Below are 23,751 nucleotides of genomic sequence, written 5' to 3' on the forward strand. Positions count from 1 at the left end.
GGTCTTTGAGAAGCACAAGTCTTCTGCAGCTGACAAGCCCTGTTGCCCACAGGTCCACACACACAGTCAACACAGTCCTGCCCCGTGTGAGCGCCCCGACCTCCCCAAGCGGACCCAGTCTCTCCACGGCGGGAGCCCCACACACTCCACCACTGCCCCACACTCTCCACCCGCTCCTTGTGCACACCCTGCCCGCTCAAGTCGGCTCAGTTGCCAGGCTGCAGAGAATCCAGTCACCAATCTATGCAGGCCCACACATTGCCTGAGGGCTTGTTGTTGGGTGGGGCCAGTCTCTAGGGTGGGCTGCCTGCCCTGGCTGAGCTGGATTAAATCAGTGCTCTAGCGGGTGGAGCAGACCCTGGGCTAGCAGGCCTCAGGGAGAACTCCAATGGCGTCTGTGTCAGCAGGCTCACACCAGGCCACAACAATGGCCGCCGCCAATGTCCCAGTCCCTGGAGAGGTCTCACCCCTCACCGAGATGCACTCAGGGCCTATTAGGTGAGTCTCTTGTCACCAAAGCACTGTGCACCTTTCTTTCTGGTGATTTTAGGATGCTTTCTGGAACGGGTGAGTTTGTGCGCGGGCCCTTTAAGAGCCAGTTTTAGTTTCTTTGTGAACCAGGTTTTCTGGGGGTGCTCCCCAATGCTTTAGTAGCAGGCACAGTCAGATATTATGCCGCTGGTGTCGATTGTGCTGGGTCCACAAAATGCCCACAGCGGGGGCGCTCCCCGGCTCAGGACCCCGCGCCTCCAGGGAGGCTGTGTACCTGTGAGCTGCTCCCGGCGGCCGTGAAGCTGGCGGCTTGTGAAGGAGGCCTTTTTCCTCTCCAGAAGGGAGTCTCTGCCTCTTCCACCCCAGCTAGGACTGTCTGCTGCTGCAGGAGTTCCTCTTATCCAGTTTTCAGTTCTGTCTCAGGGGTAATTTTTCCACGAGTAGTTGTAAATTGGCTGTGTCCACAGGAGGAGGTGAGCTCAGGGTCTGCCTACGCCACCATCTTGACTCCCTCCGGAGATGGAGGACTGTTAAGGGTGAAATTAAAATGCTCAGAAATATCACTGAGATGCACAGCTAATTACTCAAATAGATGTTTTAAATTAACATTACATTATGGCTTGGGAGGTTTCTGAAACATAAATAGAGTAAAAACACATTCTCACAAAACTTTTGTTTTTCTATTTCTTACATTTGAAGTGCTGAGATGCTAACAAGTATATTAAAATTCCTCCAAACTTAAAGATGTTAAAATTCAATTAATTTTCTAAGCTGCTCGAGTTTTGCTTCCATTCAGCTTTCTGAGAGCAAATTTTATTCTAGAAAAGCAGGATGTTTATAAATGAGTCACCCTTTAAGCCATATTATCACTCTTCACGGTAAATTTGTACTTTTTCCCATAACGTGGGTTCAATTTCTCGGAATCCTATGTGATTTTATGAGGTTTCATAGTCTTTCATCTAGGCATTCACTCACTCCATCAGTGCGTCAGTGCTTAGTGAGTATCTCCCGTTTGTCACATGAAGTACAGATTAGTGAGTGCACAGCAGGGAGCCAGGCAGGCCTGATGCATCCCCAGCCCCGTAGAGTCTACTTTCTTGGAAGGGAGAGATGACACCACACAAAGAGTTGCACAACAGACGCCTGAGCACAAGCGGTGCCGAAGGCCCAAGAGGAAAGTCACAGGCCTCAACGAGAATCACAGGGATGTCCTTCAAATCGGGAGGAAACGTTGTCTTTGCCAGGCGATATTTGGGCTGGAACCTGAACAGTGAATGAGAACAAGTCTGGCAAAAGGAGGGTGGTGGAGCACGTGAAGCAGAGGGATTAGCAGACATGAAGGATGAGGGGGGATGAACAGAGGCCTGTGGCAGACAAGAATTTTGTGAACCGAAGTAGCAGCGTAAATGGTGCAGCCAGGGTAGTGGGGGAAGGATGTGGCAGAAGACGAGGTCCGGGGCTGGCTCGTTCAGGGTCTCTAGGGCACAAGACACATGCCCTGCGAATACAGTGGGAAGCCACCAGGGCTTAACACAAGTAATGTTTTAGAAAGATGGCTCAGGGGTCAAGATACATCAGAGGCTCTTCACCTTGGGAAAATTTTTAAAAATACTGATGCCTGGGCCCCGCCCTAGATCAGTTAAGTCAGGATCTCTGTGATCTGGCACGCGGCTTTTTGAGTGCTCTGAAGGTGATTCTCATGTGTAGCCAGAGCTGGGATCCTTTGAGAAAAGTGGACCTCTCACAGCACGGGGCCTGGTTAGGCTTTTTTCCTTCCTGGTTGCGCTGCATTTACTACAAAGGAAAACAATTAAACCTCTCACACTGATGCAGGTGTTCAGTTCACGCTCAGTAACTCAAGCACAGAAACAAGCTAATCAATAGCCTAAAATGCTATCACTTGAGTTTGTTAAAAGTCAAAGAAAAAAAGGCAAAGTAATAGAAGCAGCGTATGATATTAATTATGTATCAGCCCAAAATAACACCGTTCAGCATACAAGACCTCCACCTTCCACTTGGTTGGAAATATGTCATTTGCTCTGTACACATAAAAATATTCCCGCTAAGGCCCTGTTAGGGAATATTTGGGGCCATGTGGAATCAGTTAAGTCCCACAGTGCTGTGAACTACTGTGAGCCGAGCTGCACGAGCTGTTCTCCGACTAATGAACCGTATCATTAATTACAGACACCTCAAATAAAAACGCCTAAAAGGCAAGCATGATATATACAATAAATAAAAAGGTCGTGATTTGCAAAGGGGCCAGCTCATTCTGAAGCAATTGTCTCTCGTTTTTCTGGGCTGTAATTGGAGACATTAATTTGATTTATCACACTGGCTGGGAAAGATCTTGCAGTTCACAGAGATTAGAGAGTTGTGAAATCTGTGACCCCCCAAAGTGCTTTCACCAAGTGCAGACAACACGTTTCAGATCGGGTTTATTGTTGAAGTGACTATTTCCAGAGAAAAAGATAAATTGCAGAGAACAACACTCTCAAAAACCTTTTCCATCCATTTTTCAAAATGACACTTCTGGTTTTAAAGGTAAGGGTTAATTAAGCAGCCTCAGTTACTACTAACAAAATCAAATAAAAATCCTTGAGTTATTTTATTTGACAATAGTAGTTGCGAAATTCTTTAAGTAATTATAATTTCTCTAAGAGAAACCAGGCTCCATTGTTAATGTTCCTCATGACAAAGATGTGTGTCTGTCTTTCCTTCTTTTCTATTGTTTTGCGTGTGTGTGTGTGTGTGTGTGTGTGTGTGTGTTTGTAGTTGACTTTTGGACATATGTATGATATATATCAATCAACTAAAAGAAATTCCTTAATGCCTAATTTATCTGTCTAAATATTCATAGGCTGGAATTTGGCCTGTTAAATGTATCATTGTAGCAACAGCAAAAACAATTCTTTGTAATTCTCTGATGATTCTCATTTTACAATTGGGACATGAGCAATTACATATCAATTATTTACTGGTCATAAAAAAATAAAAGAAACAATATTAATCTGTTTATTCAAAGTAAAGATCCAGTCTGTGCTAAATTCAGAAACGAATAATATTAATAATGACCATTTATTGAATACCTACAATGTGCTGGGGGCTTAGCATCTGGTGGCCCCTCACAAACACCTCTTTACACACCACACAAGTACAAGCCGTGAGTTCTGGGAGGGCAGGGACCCGCAGCCACTTTGCTCATGATGTATTCCCAGTGTCTGGCACATCATAGGTGCTTAATAATATTTGTTGAATGATTGAGTGAATAAATATCTTGGGTCTAGGCTTTCCAGAGGTTGAGAGTGACATGGGATGTTTTCATTTTTTCAGATTCTTTGTAGCACAGAAACATACTAATCAATAGCCTAAAATTTTTCCACCATTGAAAATGGTGGAAAAATGTGTCATGGTACCTAAGAACTTTTCCTATAGTCTCCTGCATCCCCCTTCCTGCCCTCAAGATTGTATTTGAGGATGGTGGCAAAGGTCTAGATGTGCTACCCTTTGTGAATAGGAGGTCTGACATGAGTCCTCATTTCTCTCTGTTCTCCCCTTGCCCCTTACCTGCCCTGTGACAGGCCTGACTTGTACCCGCCCAAGGGATCTCTGAGCAGGACAACTTTATAGAACAGTCTTCACATAGTGCTGTCTGTGCCCCAGGGCAGGATTTTATGATCTGACAATCTGGAGCATTATCACAATTTCTAGAACAGTTGTAGCCAAAAAGACATGATCTGGGTTTAGATGAAAGTCCCATTAAGCAGATGTGCTGGGAAAAGGATGATGTTGGTGACTTGCAGAGGGGAGTGGGAACCTTACACCAACAGAGTGGAGACCAGGCTTATAAATAGGGGGAACATCTAAAGGAGGACTCTTGAGAGTGAAAGGAGGCATTACTCATTACAGTGGGACAGGACAGCAGGCTCAGCCAGGGTGGAGGAGGTCACGTGGTAGGGTTTATTTTGTTTTTTAGTGCCTTTCCATTCAGTGTCTTTTGCAGTCTTCTTGAGCGCTGAAAGTCACATTAACGTGTTAGATCATGAACCTCTTTAAGGATCTGGTGAAAGTCATGACCCTTCTTCCCAGGAAAATGCACAAGTGCAAAGACCCACAAAATGGTGCTTATGATGTCTAGGGGTTGGTGAGCCATCTGACTCCCATTCATGGTTCTGAAATCAAAGACCTCCTGAACCTTGATGTATCTTTAATGATTTTCAAAATAAATCTTTTACACCATAGTGTGGCATTCCACTTCCCCTGTATTTTTTTTCCCTTCTCTTTGCTAAACCACAATGTTACCTTAGCAGACAGAATATTAGACCATCATGCTGAGCCAATGGATGCCAAGACAGTGGTTTTCCAGAGAAAAGAGCCACATGAAAGCCCCCTGGGCTGCATCCCTGTATTTGTAACTGTTTAGTGGTTGGGGGACTGGAGAAAATAACAGCCAATAGGTATACAATCTAAATTTACAGAGGGAATAAAAGCAGCCAAAACAATAAAATGTCTCCACATTTGGAAGTGAACAAATACTTGAATCCACTGAGGAACCCAATTATTTTCATTTTGGTTTTATTAGAGGATTGTATAATTTCCAAATGTATAAGGCAGATTGAAAAAATAATAAAAACAAAAAAAGATTGCGGGAAAGGTTGCTGTCTCAGGGAGGTCTCTTAAGAATGTGGGGAACGTTTCCACCGGGGTGAATTGGAATCAATAATTGCCTAGAAAACGTCTGACGGAAGTACAGTGGTATTTAATTAACAGAGTCTCCATTCACAAGAAAAGTGCTGGGCAGCTCTGCCAAGAGCCTGTGTCCTAGAGGAGAAGGCAGGGACATTGACTGGGCGAGGAGTCCATTAAAAAGAGGAACCATCTGTCAGTTCAGCTTTCTTTGCCTTTCACTGGAAATATTTCCATTTGTCATGAGAAATCTCTGGAGTCCCAAATTAGGACCTCCTTCCTGGCTGTAACCTTAGGGCTGAATGAATCTCCTACCCACCATTGCTCCTGGGCTAAGTGATCCCAATAAAACAAACAGGAGATGGCTAATTGACTACCCTCGTGACAGGGCCATGCATGCGAGAGGAGGTCTCATAGAGGCCCTGTGCTTCCTGCCGCCTGGGACACCTTCTGCTCTTGGAAGTTGGCTGTCTGGCTGCAATTCTGTCAATGATTGAAAGACAACCTCACTTGTTTGCTAAGTATGTGTGTGTGTGTGCATTGGCTGCAGGGAGAGACATGAGGCTTGACAACCTTGAACATGCCCCTTCCAGATAACACCCAGACAGGCAGAACTTTAAGAAAGGAAAAAGGGGGACACTAGAGGTTTTCCACCTTAGTTGATCCTCCAAACAAAAGCATTTGATCACTCTCATGGTTTAGCCAACCTCTGGATCAAAAAGTATATGACTATTTTGTAACACCTACAAAATAACCCTATTCAAATAAAAATTAAGAATAAATACAAAAATCTATAGGCAAACCATTAGTGAACTAGATACACACGTGATGCCAATGCATCATCCTATAGATTTTTATAGCTCATAAGTGGAAAATCTATCAGTCGTTGTCTTAAGTAGAGACTGATCTTGACCTATGTTCTGGTGGGGGACCAGACATGACACACCCCAATGGAAGGCAGTGGAAAGTACCTAGCATCACTTACGAAGCATTCATGCCAAAAATGCTAAAGGATTCTAAAGCCAGTTCATAAGAAATGGCAGAGAGGGGATAGAGGGACAAGTTTATGAACACCACGAGGAACCAATCAAACAAATCCAGAAGGTGGGACATTCTACAGGACAAGTGACCTGTGGTCTTTAACAAGTTTAAATGTCTTGGGAAAATAAAGTAAAAGTGGTGGTGAGGGCCTGTTCTGATTAAAACAGACTCAAGAGAAATAATCTAATAAAATACATGACTGATTGAATCTTAGACTGAACAAAACAGTTGTAAAAGACATTTGAGGACAATGAGGGAAATGGGAACATAGATGACATTAGGTACGTAATTGTTAATCTTGTTAGCATGATACTGATTTGTGGTTATGTAGAATAACGTCCATCTTTGGGATTCATACTGAACTATTTTAGGATAAAATAACTTAATGTCTGTAATTTACTGTAACATCAGAAAAAAATGTAGATGACTCAAAATGGCAAAATGTTAACATTACTAAATATAGGTAATGGGTTTGTGGATGTTCATTATATCATGCTCTACTTTTCTATTTGTCTGAAAAGTTTAAAAAAAAAAATGGGAAAAAAAATATAAGAGCATTTCCCAGAAGAGGGTCAGGGTGTAAAGAGGGAAGGGGCAGCTAATGGGAACATCCATGTTATAACCAGGGAGTAATGCCAATGAGGACACAATTAAGTGTGAGTTTCCCGTTACGCAGCCCTCTCCTCCCCTCACTGCTTAAAACTTTTCAAGGCTTCCCACTGCCCCTAGCATGAAATCCAAACTCCTAGCACAGCCCCGAAGAGCCTGCTTCCCCAGCATCACTTGTGCCATGCTTGTCACATCACTGCCTTAAACACTGTGGTCTTCTCTCAGGTCCTCTGTGCCCACGATTTCTATCTTTACTATGGGCCTTTCCACACGTCATTCCTTTCTTGTGGAACACACCATCAATGCACCTCCACCCAGCTCATCTGCCTCCTTTCACATGCCTCATTCCCATTCACTTCAGCTTAGGTAGGAGGCGCATCATCCCCCTGGATGCCAAGAGATCAGCAACAAGGCTCAGATGACTTTCTTTGAGATCTGCAATGTATCAAAAAATGAGGAAGTGCTTCAAAAGGGTAAGAAAATTGTATTATTTGTTTACATTTACCAAATTGGTTAACTTAATACACACAGATGTACTCATAATATAATGACCATATGTACATGTATCATCATTTGGCAACACAGTCAAATTTTTATTTGAGGCTCTTTTTGAATGTGAAGCCAGGGCCAAATCATTCGCACCCCATAAGATATACCCTGCTGTACTGTCACTGCCAGTTTACTTTCTTGTTCCTCTTTTGGACTGTAAGCTACTTGAGGGTGGTGCATTAGTTTTCTATTGCTGTTGTAACAAATTACTACAAATTCAATGGCTTAAACCAACACAAATCTTATTATTGTACAGATCTGTGAGTCAGAAGTCTGGTATGGGTCTCACTGGGCTAACATCAAGTATAGGCAGGGCTGCCTTACATTCTGGAGGCTCTGGGGAAGAATCTGTTCCCTCCTTATTTGGGTTGTTGGCAGAATTCAGTTCCTTGAGGTTGTATGACCAGTTGCTAGCTATAAATTGAGGGCTATTCTCAGCTTCTAGGGACTTCCAAATTCCTCGGCTAGTGGCCTCCTTCCTCCATTTCAATGCCAGCACCAGCAGGTTGAGTCCTTCTCATGTGTCATCTCTCTGTCTGAAGCTGGGAAAGGTTCTCCACTTTTAAAGACTCATGTGATTAGATTGAGCAGATATGGGGAATCCAGGATAATTTCTGTCTCAAGGTCCATAACCTTAATCACATCTGCAAAGTCGTTTTTGCCACATAAGGTAACATATTCACAGGTTCCAGGGATTAGGATGTGGACATCTTTGGGGGACCATTACTCTGCCTACCACAGGCAGGGACAAAGATTTTCTTGTTCATGATATTGAATGCTTTTGATATTATTGTTATTATTATTCTGCATTACTCTTATTATGATCCAGCAAATTGCAAATCAAGCTCAGGGTTTTGTTTTGTTGTTGTTGTTGTTTTGTCAGGTCTCATTCTATTATCGTCAGATCTCATTCCACCTCATACTATGACGTAAGATGGACATCCAGACGATATCCAGGAGAAAGTTATTAGAGCTCATCAAAGAGAGGGATAAGTAGCTCTATGGTACAAGGTTGGAATTCAAAAGACAACCTGTTGAGTTCCCAGAAATTCAGCAGAAAATATCGAAAGACGAAACATCAAGGAATAGTTATGTTATTATACATTTAGAATTATAGAGAAAAAATTCTAAAAGGATTAAAAGTATTTGATCTGAGGATTGGAACTGGGGAGGTATGGAGAAGTAGGGAAACAATTTTCTTTATGTAATTTTGTGCACTTTAGCCATGTGCATGCAGTACTTTGAAAATGATTCAAAATACTTAATAAATATTTAATGAGATTTAGTATAGCCACATAATGGAATGCTATACAACTTCTGAAAAGAACAATGAAAAAATATATATGCTCTTTTAAAAATATCTCTAAGATATGTTATGAAATGAATAAAGAAAAGTAAAAAATATTGTGTTGAGCACAATCTTATTTAAAAAATTTATAAAACATATCTATCTGCAGTTAAGCAGATACATGTAGAGTATTTTTATTTTTATATTTCTGAATTGAATCATAAGAAATTGAAAAACATATGGTTATATTTGGGGAGAAACATTTGGGTGGGTATGGGAAAGAGGCTTTCACTTTTCAGTTTGTATCTTTCTGTACTGCTTGGAAAAGATATACCTGTATCACTTTATCTTAAAATTTGACAAGGGCCATCTCAGTATAGAACTTTGTGTATGTTCTTTTACTGAATTGTCCAATTTTTATTTCTCTGTGCTGAAAAAAACTAGTAAATATTCTGTTTTACAAGCTATATGATCAATCAATGAAATAGAAAATATAAGTATAGTAAGAGAAATAAACAAACCCTAAAATAATTCATTAAGGAGATTAATAAAATTGATAAACTTGTACTAAGAATAATAAAAAAAAGGAAGAAACAAAGAATTAAAGAAAAGAGAAACTAATAAGAAAGAGGGGATATCAGTACAAATCCTACAGACATTAAAAAGCAAAGAGTATGACAGAATGAACAGCTTTAGGCAAATAGATTTGGAAATTTGGCTGAAATGGACAAATGCCATTAAATATATAAATTACAGAAGCTGACAAAAGAAAGAGTAGAGATCTGAATGGTTTGATATTTATTAATGAAATGGAATTTTTTATTTAATACCTTCCCACTAACAAAACTCCAGGCACAGATGACTTCATTGGTGAATTTTCCAAAAATTTTAGCAAAAGGTAAACCAATCTTGTACAGATGCTTCTAGAAAATAGAAAAAAAGGAATACTATCTGATCTATTTATTAGGCCAGCATAAACTGATTCCAAAACCTAATGATTTACAAGAAATAAAAATTACAGAACAAACTTTCTCGTGAACATAAAGGTAAAAATGTTATAAAATATTAGCAAATAAAATCCAGTAGTATATGAAAAGGATAAAGTATAATATAGCATGACCAAGTGGAGTTTATTCCACATATGCAAGAGTGTTTTCATATTTGAAAAATAAATCAAGGTAATTCAGCACATAAATAGAAAATAAAGAACTAATTTCATTATCTCCACAGAAGCATGAAAAAACATTTGATAGAGTTCAACCTATTCATTCTACAAGCTCTCTGCAAACTAAGAATAGAAGGAAACTTCCTTAATTGGATTTTAAAAAATTGACAAAAACCTAGGGGTAGCGTCATACTAAATAGGAAGAAATTGGAAAAATTTCTCCTGATACTGGGAAAGGAGGAGTTAGATTGCTGATTAAAAATGGAGATAAAATGTATATGTGCTAACATGGAAAAGGCTCCAAGACTCAATTTTTTTTTTTAAAAACCTAAAGCTAACCTAATATAGATAAGCTAAAATTACACAAACCAGAAAAATAAAACTATAAATATTTAGTTTAGCTGAAAATGTTCTGGAAGGATATGTCCAAAACTGTTAGCAGCAATTATTTCATGAGAAGGGAGAGGATTCCATATTTGTATATATGGGGAACGGTAGAATTTGAAGGGAATTTTTCTATTATATTTTTATATGCTTAAATAATTTGAAACACTTATATATTCATGCAATGCCATTATAAAAAAGTAATACAATATCATGTCCCACTGAAAAGAATGTTATACCAACTTAGGGATTTCTAGGCAATTGTTACTCCTGTGATCTATAACAATGTTTCCGTGTGGGTACTGACCTTGGCCGGGGGCGGGGGGAGGGGGCCGAAAAATGAGCTGCTCCTTTATGTAAACTGGACAAACGAAACCATGACAATGATGTTTCTGAATGAGGACACCTCCCATTCCACGTGCTGGGGGGCATCTGAAGTATGCAGATAGTTATCTGTGATGGTTCTGGAATTAATCCTATTTTAACCAATGAGTATCTTTACTCCTGATGGTAGCAAAGAGACGATGAAAACCAGAGCAGGGGTTCTATAGAGTTAGGTGTTTGGGATGATTAAGGAAAACAACCCTACCCTTTGGGCTCATTCATCATAGACCAGGAACATAGTCCAGGAACAAATTCCTTTCTTCTTGCAGGTGCAGCTAAAGTCTGTCTGATAGGTCCAGACGAAAGCAGATTTTTAGTTTTGAATTCATAGGGTCGTAGCTGCTTATCACATTAGATTTGGTTTCAGAAGTCAGAACACTGACAGGAGCTTCTGTAATCAGTGTCCAGGCACAGAAATTGCAGGGTTCTCAGCTCTAGGGCACTGGGAGCCAGAGGTAGAAGGGATGTTGGCTATTCATGTTCTGCACTAAGAGGCCATATTCATGTCTCCTCTTCCCAGACCAGAGTGGCAGGAACCAGCTTCCACAGAGTCCTGCTGGACAGCCAAACAAATTCCCCCCCATTCTCCTTCAACAACTTCTAAATACAAGTCCAATTTTTATTGGACCTGTATCCATAATCAAATGATTAACACAGAGTAAGGGAGACAAAGAGAAGGAAATACTTTTCATCTACAAAGTGTATTTGAACATTTCATGTTACTTACCTGTGCATTCAGGGTTTCTTCTGGATGGTGTGACCAATGACAGGTGTGACTTCTTAGGATCTTAGATTCAGAGGGAGACTTGGAGATCAATCTTCTGTGTCCTCAACCGGATTCTGCCAAAAGGACAATGTTGGATTAAAATACTTCTCAAAATCTTTAAATTATCAGTTTTGCCCATGGACATCAAACTAAAACGTGGAAGCAATTATCCAGGTAATTTGACATGGAAGTCTTTTTACTCTTCACTTCTTGGTAGACGTGGGCATTACATTACCCCTTACCTTCTAATCTAACGACGTCAGCCTATAAATCACAAGAGTTTTCCACTTTATCTGAAGCTGCTCTGGGGAAATTCAAGAGGGTGAGAATCAAAAAGCCTTACCTCATGGATCAAAATCCACCCTTTCATAACCCTAATAGATCTCTTCCTAGATTTAGCATCTCAGCATATTTCTGTTGCTTTTGCAAGATGTGTACAAATCTGACCCACCATGGTATTAGATCTTGGAAGAAGCATCGTTGGTCAAATGACTTATCCAAGAGCCTTCTAAGGCTAAATGTTTAATCAATGAGGAACAGTAGAGGAAATTGGGGTTGGTCTTCCTGGGCGTGATCACCAATTTGCAATGATCTAATTGGTGTTTCTAGCGATCTGAGGTGGTCTGACCAAATTGATGTAGACAGCCTTTTCCCACTGGCAACAGCACAAAAACTAGATGACATAATTCACAGTATAGGAAATTAGGAGCAGATAGGAAACACACACAAGACTACTGTATTTCTTCCAAGGGGAATGCACATATTGAATAGATTACTAAGGAGGATCCTCGAAGTTGGCAAAATCAATTCATTCAAGAGATAGCAGCAGAATACTGGAGAGGATGAAGGCCAGAGCACAAAGGCAAGGAGCTCAAAGAGTAGAATATGACAGGGGCTCATTTGGTCTTTTCATTCCTAGAATGTCTGTCACTCCTGTAAGTTCAAAAAACACTGCAATTCGACACTGACATGTAAGCTAACGGGTCTTTGCCGTCTGAACATCCAACACTGGGCTAATGTCTTAATTATTTTCCATTGCCTGTGACAGACATTTTTTCCATAAATTTGTATGAAAGAAATTAAGTTGAAGCAAATTACTTGTAATCATCCGGAAATTTGGGCTTATGGAAACATTTTAGAGCAAAGTGGCAAAAGTAGGTTTCCTCTTTGTCAAGTCCAGCACATCTCTAGGAGAGTGGTAGAGCTGTTTTCTTCTCCCTTGAACTAGGAAAAAACCATATTTTTGGAGCTTTATGACTATGCTAAACTGGCTAAAATTTACTCAGCAGTGTCCAAAGGCAGCCGAGTCTTGCAACAGGTCCTTTTCCCTTCTTTGAGAAAACGTTGAAAAACTATAGATAGCCTTGTAATAGGGACATTTTTTTTCCTTCCCTTTTTTTCCCTTGAAAGTGTAGCACTTTCTCAGCTATCCCACGCCAGTGGAAGACAAAGTGAGAATGACATCCGTTGCACAGCTGGAATTGTAAGCCCTTGAATTTCCCACAGAGATCCAAGCCTTGCTTGCCTTTGTGAGGGCTGTGACACCAGGCAACCGTGATCAAAATCCCCCAATTGTCCCCTTTGAGATTAGCTCCAGTGAGGATGCATAGAAGCTTACCCTGATGTGTCTGGGTGAAAAGTGGTACCAGGGGCCACTTTCCCTAATAGAGTCCTACCTAATCCCGCGTCTTGTTCCTAAGCAGCACGTAACCATAGAAGAGATAGAGCAGATACACTGTAATTTCCAGGTCCTTTAACTGTTCAACAAACCATGCTGGGTTGATTGCAATTGCTCTGTGACTCTTCTCTTACTTCCTGAAAGGCTTCCAGAGCATGGCATGGAGGAGTGGGTTACGGCTCAGATCTGGACTGGTGAAATAACAAGATAATGGACTCGACCTGTAGAGTAATCCTGCTTCTATTGGAGAGAGTTTTTTTTTTTTTATTAAGATATAATTGACACTGTATCAGTTTTAGGCGTACAGCATAATGATTTCATGTTTGTATATATTGCAAAATGGTTACCAAAATAAGTTTAGTTAACATCCATCACCACACATAGTTACAATTTTTTTCTTGTGATGAGAACTTTTAAGATCTACTCTCTTAGCATCATTCAAATATACAATGCAGTATTATTAACTATAGTCACCACACTGTACATTACTTTCCCAGGACTTATTTATCTCATAACTGGAAGTTTGTACCTTTTGACCCCCTTCACCCATTTTGCCCACACCTCACCCCCACCTGCGGGAACCACAAATCTGTTCTCTTTCTCTAAGTTTGTTTGTTGGTTTTTTTTTCAGATTCCACATATAAATGATATCATACAGTATTTGTCTTTCTCTGTCTTATTTCACTTAGCATAACGCCCTCAAGTTCCATTCATGTTGTCACAAATGGCAGAATTTCCTTCTGTTTCATGGCCGAATGATATGCCATTGTATATATATACATGCCACATTTTCTTTATCCATTCATCCATCAATAGATGCTTAGGTTGTTTCCATGTCTGGGTGTTGTAAATAATGCTGCAGTGAACATGGGGGTATAGACATCTTTTCAAAATAGTGATTTCCTTTCCCTTAGATAAATACCCAGAAGTGGAATTGTTGGAACATATAGTAGTTCTATTTCTAATTTTTTGAGGAGCTTCCATAGTGGCTGCTCCAATTTACACTCCCGTCAACAGTGTACGAGGGTTCCCTTTTCTTCACATCCTCACCAACACTTGTTTCTTGTCTTTTTGAGAACAGCCATTCTAACAGGTGTGAGGTGATATGTCATTATGGTTTTGGTTTGTATTTCCCTGATGCTTAGTGATGTGGAGCACCTTTTTATGTACTTGTTGGCCATCTGTATGTCCTCTTTGGAAAAATGTTTATTCAGCTCCTCTGCCATTTTTTAATCAGGTTGTTGGTCTTCTATTGAGTTGTGTAAGTTCTTTAAATAATTTGGATATTTAGCCTTTATCAGATATATGACTTGCAAATATTTTCTCCCATTTAGTAGGTTGCTTTTCATTTTATTGATGGTTTCCTTTGCTTGTAGAAGCTTTTTAGTTTGATGTAGTCCCACTTGTTTATTTTTGCTTTTGCTGGCTTTGCTTTGGGTGTCAAATCCAAAAAATCATCGCCAAGACTGGTGTCAAGGAGCTTACCCCCTATGTTTTCTTCTAGGAGTTTTATGGTTTCAGGCCTTATGTTCAAGTCTTTAATCCATTTTGAGTTGATTTTTGTGTATGGTGTAAGATGGGAATCCAGTTTTACTCTTTTGCATGTGGTTGTCCAGTTTTCCCAACACCGTTTATTAAAGAGACTATCATTTCCCCATTGTGTATTCTTGGCTCCTTTGTGGTAAATTAATTAACGATATACGTATGGTTTTATTTCTGAACTTTGTATTTTGTTCCTTTGATCTGTGTGTCTGTTTTTATGCCAGTACCATACTGTTTCAATTTCTATAACTTTGTAATATAGTTTGAAATCAGGACGTGAGATGCTTTGTTCTTCTTTCTTAAGATTGCTTTGGCTATTCAGGGTCTTTTGTGATTCCACACAAAGTTTAGGATTGTTTGCTCTATTTCTGTGAAAAATGCTATTGGAGAGTGATCTTTGGTGACTCATTAGAGCCAGAGGGCCCACTGGAGAGAGGGGCATGATAGAGGAGGCACTCTGTCATCCTACTCTCTTTGGAGCTGATGCCTAACTTGAGAGGTTTAGTAGTTAAAACATGCTAGAGTCAAGCCAACTAGGATTCCTGTGTTCTTCAGAGAACTAGAACCCTGGACAAATACTTAATCACTCTAAGATTAAGTTTCCCTATTTATAAAATGAGGAAATTAACTACCTTGTAGGATTGATCTGAACATTAAAAGAAATAATTTTTAAATGCCCAATCCACTACCTGGCAAAGAGAAATCTCTCAAAAAATCTTTTGCTCATCACCAAACCAAAACACTGAAGAAGCAATTGGGCTTTTGAATGAACAACTCTTTTCATTGCTCACACCTAGGAAATCAGATATTTTGAACCCAAGAAGGATGCCCATGTTCTAATAAAATACTGGGAAGGTTTTCTGAAATCAGGATAAACTGTCCATGATGTGTTCCACAAATAGTACCCAACAATGGAGGCATGGTGTGCACAAGTTGCCGGTGGTATTTCTCCAAGGCAGCAGCAGTGCAGTCTGGGGCATGATTTGCAGCCTGTCAGTTGTAAGAAGCTACAGGGCCTCCTGAGTGGAGTCTCTGATAAGAGAGAGTAGCTACAGGCTCATGAACATGATTAAGCACCTTCCACTTACTCTCAATAGAGACTTAATTAAATACGATATATATTTCCTTGACTGCCTTTGCCGAATTTGCAGAGATTCTGAATGGTTATTGTGGCAATTATTAACAAGAATAAATGATTCTAGGAATGATATTAGGAATTATGATAATAGCACTTGCAGAGGCTAAGAGAAAGCAATTATAATGCAGACAATATTAGTCTTTCTCCCTTCTTCCTGAACTGGTCGTGGAGACCAGCTCTAAATAGCTATATTCTCAACTGTTTAAAAAATTTCTTTTCTATTCTATTGACTCTGTAACTAGAAGGGATCATCCTACAATGTTAGAGCAATATCATGAGGATGAACAGCACTGTGTTAACAGTGAAGTGACAGAGTGAGGGTGATTGCTATTGCCTTCTTTGTTTCTCTCTTCAAATTTTCTACAATGAACAGATCTAGAGCATATTTGTTGGGAGTAGAAGCTCTGGATCACAAACATGTGGATTTAAACCCTGGCTGTGCTATTTTTTGTTACTTAAACTTTGGGTCTCAGTTTTTGTATCTGTACGATGGAGGAAATGACATCCCCACCTTGTGAAGGTTACATGAGACCATAAAGATACAGGCTTGGCACAATGCCTGGTGCATGGGAAAGTGGTCAGCCAATGGTAATCATTATTGTTTTTTGGTTTATTACTATTATCATTATTTTTACTTGAAGAAACACGCAAATGAAGACAAATGTGAAAATGAATACACTTTAGGATGTCAAATAAGAATATATTAGGAGGTAAAAAGGGAAAACATTTTATTTCCTAAAAGGTAAATGGGACACAGCTTATTCAATAAGGAGAGTTTTAGTCCTGCCTGATGACTGGCAGCTAACCCTGGCTTTCTCCATGAGAAGCTAATTTGATCCCTGTAGAGGAGTAGGTCCGAGTGGGCAACGCCTTTTCACTTTGCAGAAGAAACAGCTCAGAGAGGTGAAGTTTAGTCCAAAAACTAGGATGAGAACTACAACCCAATGCCTTTTCCCCAGATATTTTATGCAGAATGCTACTGGGCAGGTAGGGTCAGTTGTGAAATATATGCACTACTACAAGGGGGCTGGGGTCAGGGGGCTGAAGTTCAGCACCTGGGCGAGACTGTGTTCCCGAGGAGGCCGAGGAAGCTTTTCTTAGCATAAAGGCTCCTCAGAAGCCAAGTCATATGTTCAAAGTGCTATATCTACCCAGAGGGGGCGCCTTTTGCTAATTCAAACAAAGGAACCCTACTGGCTAGATGGGCACTCAGCCAGGCTGTACCCTGTGCATTTCTATGGTTCCTCTTGGGGAGGGGTGGATTCACTTTTTTTTTTATTATTATTATAGCAATGTTACTTTCTTTCCCATTTGCTTTTTTTCTTCTTTTTTTCCCTCAGGATACAATATGGTGGTGCAGGTTTTGTGATTTTGTGTGTGTGTGTGTGTGTATATATAATTTTTACATCCTGTCTTTAAATTTTTATTGGGTTTTATCTAATATGAAATGCTTTTCCTATCAATTAGACAAGGTATTTAAAAGATTTATTTTTCATCCACATGGTTCTTCATTATTTACAATTCTCTGTGACTCGAGTTTATTTGAAACTTAGATATCTCACTTCTCAGACCAACATCCAAGTTGTTTCTATAAATAAAAAGCCTGGAGTCACTTAACCTAATTTCAAAGCCTCCCCTACATGAAGTTAAATGGAATAGTCTGGAGTTTTCTGGTATTAATCTATGATTTTATTTTAAATAGTAGTATTATGTTGCCATCTTATTTTGTTATAATTTGTTTTAAAGTTCTGGGATTGCTCTTGAAATGAGCAAGGTTATAATAATAAATGATAACTCTTAAGAACGCTAAGGCTTCTCTAATTTCTGCGTATTTTTATGAACACTCAGGACAATATTGTTTGGTTTTCTAACTTATCATTTTGGACCAGCTGAAGCCGCAGTGGGCTATTTGCAATCCTGGGCGATGAGGCCATCCATCCCGGAGCCTGGTGGGTCTTGACTTGGCCAGGAATGGGGTCATTCTGCACGGGGCTTTGCTTTTGATGAAAGATGTTGATCTGAGTCTGACGTCTCTTAGAAAAGGCGTGAAGTCGTGTCTCCTACTCTGAAAATGTACTTCCTCCTTCAAGGAGCTGAGAGTCTGGCAGGGGTGCTCAAGAGCATTAGAGTTCATTTCTGTTACTTGTGTGATTGCGAACACCTAGAGAGTGGGGGCTGGGCTGGGTCTTACCCACTGTTGTATTCCCCATCCTACCCAGCACTGAGCTTTGTAATAGGAAGAACTCAACTAACGTTTTCTGAACTGAACGGAAATAGCTACTAACCTCCAGTAGAATATAAAGACAAGAACAAATGCTATGGAAAGAAAGAAAGGATAGAGCATTACTTTTGGGGGAAGATACCATTTGTCCATCTATCTATTCATTCATTCGTTCCTTCCCTTCTTGTCTTGTATCTGAAAGATTTTAAGGCAATGCTGTAGGAAGACTTGAAGGATGCAGCACATGAGCTAGGACCTGCAGAATAGGTAAGATTTGGGGTACAGAGGTAAGGAAGAAAGGCAGGAGGAATAGCATTCACAAAGGTACAGAGGTTGGACTTTGAACGTTGGTCTTGGAGAGGTGGGAGAGGTATCTCTGGCTGGAGCTTAGGGGTCATGGAAGAAAGTTGAACAGAGTCTGGAAAAGGAGGCTGAGCCCAGTCATGGGGCCCTTGTTCATAGTCCTGACTCAAGGGAACTGATGATGAATGAGGGGTACAGCATAGTCCACCAGAGAGAACTAGACTCTGCAGTCAGGCAGTCCTGGGCACAAATGGCAGCTCTGGATACATGCCTCCACTTTTCTAACTCATCATGCATCTGTAAAATAGGGTGCTGATAATGGTACAAGATCACTGTGCAAGTTAAAGGTGGCTGGCATGGACAGTGACCAGCATATAATGGATACTCACTAAAGGTAAGTTTCCCTTTGTCCCCATTCCTAAGCACCTCTGATCAATATAATTGTCATCTGACAAAATACAAGTTAAAGACCATATCTTAGATACATTTCCAAATAGCAAGATATCTTATTTTTAACCGCAACATTCAGTTTTCATTTCTGGAGCAATTTGGTTATTTGTTGATTAAGGGTATCATGTTTCTTTTTCTTAGCAAATTCCTGGTATTTGTCCCACACTTATGTCCTCTGAAACCTATCAGTCCGATGCACCGATGCCCATCCTTCCCGATGCCCTCCACATGGCCTCCCTTAACATGTAGAAACTTTCACACACACCTGAATTATATTTTATTTAATTAATTAATTTGTTTTTTGCTGAGGAAGATTTGCCTGAGCTAACATCTGTGCCCATCTTCCTCTATTTTGTATGTGGGTCACCACCACAGCATGGCCGCCAACGAGTGGTGCAGGTCTGCACCTGGGAACCAAACCCAGGCAGACAAAGAGGAGAGTGCTGAACCTAACCACTAGGCCATGGGGCCAGTCCCCTGAATTACATTTTAAATCGACCACTTGTGCCTTCAGATTGAAAACCTAAAGGTCATTTGCAAGCACTACTTTCATGAAAATTTAGTGTGCAGTTATTTTCCACATACATTTGGAAGTAACAGCAAAAGCCAAGGGAAATTGTCTTTGTTACCTGGGTGCATTTTAAATTATATTTTAGCATTTTTATTACCCTTTTCAGAAAGCTTTCACTTTTTCTGAAAAGTAAAACTCAGGCCCAACATAAAGTTTTATCCATAGTGACCAGTAATATTCATATTTGCAATTCCCTATATTTGATTTATCATTAAGTGGAAGACCCTTATTTCATTGGTCGCACGACATGAGGTAAATGCAAAATGCTTTATGAATACTTTGACCATTTATATAATCTTAAACAATAGCTGTGATCATTAGTGCTGTCACCAATATTTTGATTTTCCTCTTTACAGACATATGGTAAGACTGAATTTTCCTACTTCCTGGAAGTTAGGAGAGCCCAAGGACTTGCTTCGGCCAACGAAACATGAGTGGAAATGATTTGTGTTGCTTCCAGGTGGAAGTCTTTAAGAACCAGGGAATAACTCACTATGTTCCCTTCCCTTGATGATGTGACTGGTGATATTCCAGATGGTGGAGGCTCTAAGAGACTGTGCCACCCACATGGACGAGAACCCCCAGCCATACCAAGTAGGACATGTGGCACAAGTGAGAAATAATCCTTTGTTATTGTTGCTTAACCTTTTACTGTGAGATAACTATATATTCACATGCAGTTGTAAGAAATAATACAAAGAGATCCTATATCCTTTCCATCCAGCTTCCCCCAATGGTAACGTCTAACAGGATTATAATACAATACCACAATCAGGAAATAGATATTGATAAAGTCCATTCATTTGATTCAGATTTCACCAGTTTTACATGCACTTATTTGTGTGTGCTTGTATCTATAAAATTTTATCACATGTATGATTTGTATGGCCACCACCACAATCAAGAACAGAACATTTCCATCACAAGGATTCCTAGTGCTACCGTTTTATAGCCACAGCCACTTACCTCCCTTTTCTCTCCCCCTAACTCCTGGCAACCACTAATCTGTTCTCCATATCTACAAACTTGCTATGTCAAGAATATGTAAATGGAATCATACAACGTGTAATCCTAAATTTTTTTTATTGTGCTAAAATATATATAACATAAAATTTGCTACTTTAACCTTTTTTGTGTGTGTGTGAGGAAAATTAGCCCTGAGCTAACATCTGTTGCCAATCCTCCTCCTTTTGCTGAAGAAGATTGGCCCTGGGCTAACATCTGTGCCCATCTTCCTCTATTTTATATGTGGGATGCCTGCCACAGCACGGCTTGATAAATGGTGCGTAGGTCTGTGCCCAGGATCCGAACCTGCAAACCCTGGGCTGCCGAAGAGGGGCACCTGAACTTAACCACTACGCCACTGGGCCAGCCCCAACTTGAACCATTTTTAAGTGTACAGTTCAGCGCCATTAATTTCATTCACAATGTTGTGCAACCACATATGTAACCTTTTGAGGTTGGCTTTTTTTCAATTAGTGTAATTCCCCTGAGATCTAGCCAAGCTGTTCTATGTTATCAACAGTTCATTCCTTTTTATTGCTGAGTAGTATTCCACAGTATAGATGTACCATAGTTTGTTTAACCATTCACCCAGTGAAAGACATTTTATTTAACCATTCACCCTTTTAAAGACAGTAAAGTTGTTTCTGGTTTAGGCTATTATGAACAAAGCTGCTATGAACATTGTGTACAGATTTTTGTGTGAATAGATTTTCATTTCTCTGGGATAAACACCCAAGAGTGCAATTGCTGGGTCATAGGGTAAGCACATGTTAAGTTTTGTAATAAACTGCCTTGCTATACCATTTTACATTCCCAATAGAACCTTTATTGTTTGAGCCATGAAATTTTGGAGTTTGTTACTGCAGCATAACCTACCTTGATTAATATGCGAGTAGATTATTTTCTCATTTGCAAGGTCGTCACCTAATGACATTTAACATCAATAATGAAATAAGAGGTACCTTAACAAGATATTTCTTTTATTCACTCATTAATTTACTAATTCATTTATTCAATAGCTATTTGTTAAGCTGATACTATTCTGGTACATGCTAGGTGCTGAGAATACAATAGTGGGAAAAGCTCTTTTGTTGGAGCTCGGTGTCTACTGGGAAGAGTAGATGATAAAGCATGGACAGGGAGAGCAGTGCTGTCAAGGAGCAGCACACGATGGCACGCAGGTGCCAAAGCAGGGCCCTTATGTGGCCAGATTTGAGAAGACAGGGTTTCAGTGGGTAAAGGAATTCTCTGAGAAAGTGAAGCCTCGGCTGAAATGTTAAGACGAGTTAACTAGGAAAGGTGGCAAGTGTGGAGGGTGGAGGTAAAGAGGAGCATCCTCGGGGGATAGCCTGGTAAAGCCCTGTTGGGGGGCACAGAGCATGGCTTGTTCATGACTTGAAAGATGAAAGTGGTTAGAGTAGTGAGAATGTGTGTCAGAGAAGCGTAAGATGGGGCCAGGACTCCCAGAAGCCAGAACGCCCAGGACCACAGGAGCCGCTTCAGAAATGTTGATCCTGAGGATCAGAGCAGTGGGACTCTTCAAAGGGTTAATAGAGGTATATCTGAGCTTTTAAACTATCACTCCGGTTATTGTTTGGAGAAGAGATGTAAGGGAGGCCGGAGTGGATGTGTGAGGATGGCAAGTACCTGAAATTAAAGGGTGCCCTCAAGACAGAGAGAAATCAGTAGATAGACAGCATGGAATTCCCTCAAGCCTCCCCACTCCCAAACACTTCCAACCCTCCAAAAATAACAAAAATAAGATGATAATAAAAAGGAGAAGGTCAAGGAAGAGACAAAATTCTTTATAGAATAGACCTGAATCTATGGCTAGTAGTTTATGCATGCAAAAAATGGGCAGGGGAGGGGCATGTAAAATAATAACATGATTGCAATGAGCAACTGAGCTGAGGCAGAAATGATTTAATGGAATCAATGCTTACCCTATAGTCTGTTGAGTGGGCCTGCTGGGCAAAGCACGTAATAAGTTGACGTGAAGAACTAGAAAATATGGACATGTGGGTGTGTTTGTATGGAAAAGGGGGCTCAGCACAGGGCCTCATCACTCCATAAACTCACTTTTAGTTACTTCCTTTTTGGTGTTTCAGATAGAAATGTCAAGGATCAGGTCTACGCTCCTTGAGATTCTGTTATTTCTCCCTAAGAATGCTTCACAGAGCCTAAGCAAGTCTCTTTCACCAAAGCTCAGGAAAGATATTGGGATGATAACACCCAAGGCTTAGGAAAATTAAAAAAAAAAAAGAAGAAGATGCCATGGAAGTTTTCCAGCTGAGGCTTTGCACTTCCTCATCTTGAAATTTGACTGCTGAGTTTGCTGATGCTAGTGGGAAGCTCACCAGAAGATTCTCATTCTGCATGACTTTAAAGTCTTTGAGTTGAGTTGGTAGTACTTAATCTAGATCCCTGTAAAAGCCAATAGCCAATGAATGGAACTGTAGTTACTAAACAGGAGATTGTCCCTCTCTCCAAAAATGAAAAACACTCCTTTTCACTCCCAAAAGGAAACATTCTTTTACCATCGCCATCCTTGTAAATGGGAAAGCCCACTCCCATCTCCCAGCCTTCTCCTCAGTGAGCATGAAGAGCAGGAGAGAATCACCATTTGACAGGAACTGTGACAGGCTGTCATTCTCTCTTCAAAGAACAGTTTGCCAGAAGCGCTGCCCAGGCTGGTCACATTTTATTAGTTTCCACTCACCGAGCAGCTATTTGTGACAAAGAAGGCTCCCCATCCTTGATTGGATTTGGTTTCAAGTAAATGAAATGGTGCCTTGCCACTCTCTGGCAGACAGAGTGGTTTCTCAAGGCAGAGATTCAGGCTGTAGGAAGGGATTTAGAAAACTGTATAGGGCTTTTGAGTCTGAGACAGAGCATGAAGGGTAAGAATGGGCTGTACTCATGGCATTAAGGCCACTTGCAGCTCTGAGGCTAGGAGCCTGAGTCTCTTGATTCCAAGAGCATCTATTATTTCTCACCCACTCATTCAACACCGAGTGCCTACTTTGTGAGCCAGGCATGTCCAAACCAAAGAGGCAAAAATTGTACCCTCACATAGCTTGCACTATACAAGGGAAAGACAGATAACCAAATAATATATAAGCAACTCTATACAGTGTGTTAGAAGGTGAGAAGCATGGAGGAAAAAGAAACAGTAGAGCTGGGTGAGGCGAATGGGGAGTGTTGGGGGTGAGCAAGTGGTGGCATGAAGAAGGCAGTCTGGGCCAACCTCAGTGAGATGTGAAAGGGGTGAAGAATGAGCCAAGAGTGCCTGCAGGCAGAGGGAATTGTCGGGGTGAAGACCCAGAGGCGAGAGCCTCCCCGGCATGTCAATAGAAGAGCAAGGAAGACAATATGGCAGGAGTCAGGAGCTCACTGGAGGAAGTATTAGGACATGAGGTCAGAGAACAATTAGACCCTGGGAAGACTCTGGCTTTTCCTCTGAGTGAAACCAAGAGGCA

The 23,751-nt window shown here is 40.6% G+C and overlaps 2 long non-coding RNA genes across 3 annotated transcripts in view; both read left to right on the top strand.

Moving 5' to 3' along the window:
• Window positions 1–268: 268 nt before the first annotated feature.
• Window positions 269–8,719, top strand: LOC147917054 (uncharacterized). Its single transcript, XR_015552232.1, has 3 exons — window positions 269–498; window positions 7,190–7,301; window positions 8,261–8,719. It is a non-coding gene; the product is annotated as an uncharacterized LOC147917054 (long non-coding RNA).
• A 1,884-nt stretch (window positions 8,720–10,603) lies between these two features.
• Window positions 10,604–23,751, top strand: part of LOC147917055 (uncharacterized) — a 30,860-nt gene continuing 17,712 nt past the window's right edge. Inside the window, exons 1-4 of one of the 2 annotated variants that reach the window (XR_015552233.1) lie at window positions 10,604–11,538; window positions 17,571–18,210; window positions 18,555–18,640; window positions 19,624–19,879. This is a non-coding gene — a long non-coding RNA (uncharacterized LOC147917055). The remainder of the gene's footprint in view (window positions 11,539–17,570; window positions 18,211–18,554; window positions 18,641–19,623; window positions 19,880–23,751) is intronic. The other variant, XR_015552234.1, reaches the window with a different exon arrangement.

The sequence above is a fragment of the Ceratotherium simum genome, chromosome 5 (assembly GCF_057802395.1).
Source record: "Ceratotherium simum simum isolate JZ-2026a chromosome 5, ASM5780239v1, whole genome shotgun sequence".
In the NCBI taxonomy this organism is placed as follows: Eukaryota; Metazoa; Chordata; class Mammalia; order Perissodactyla; family Rhinocerotidae; genus Ceratotherium; species Ceratotherium simum.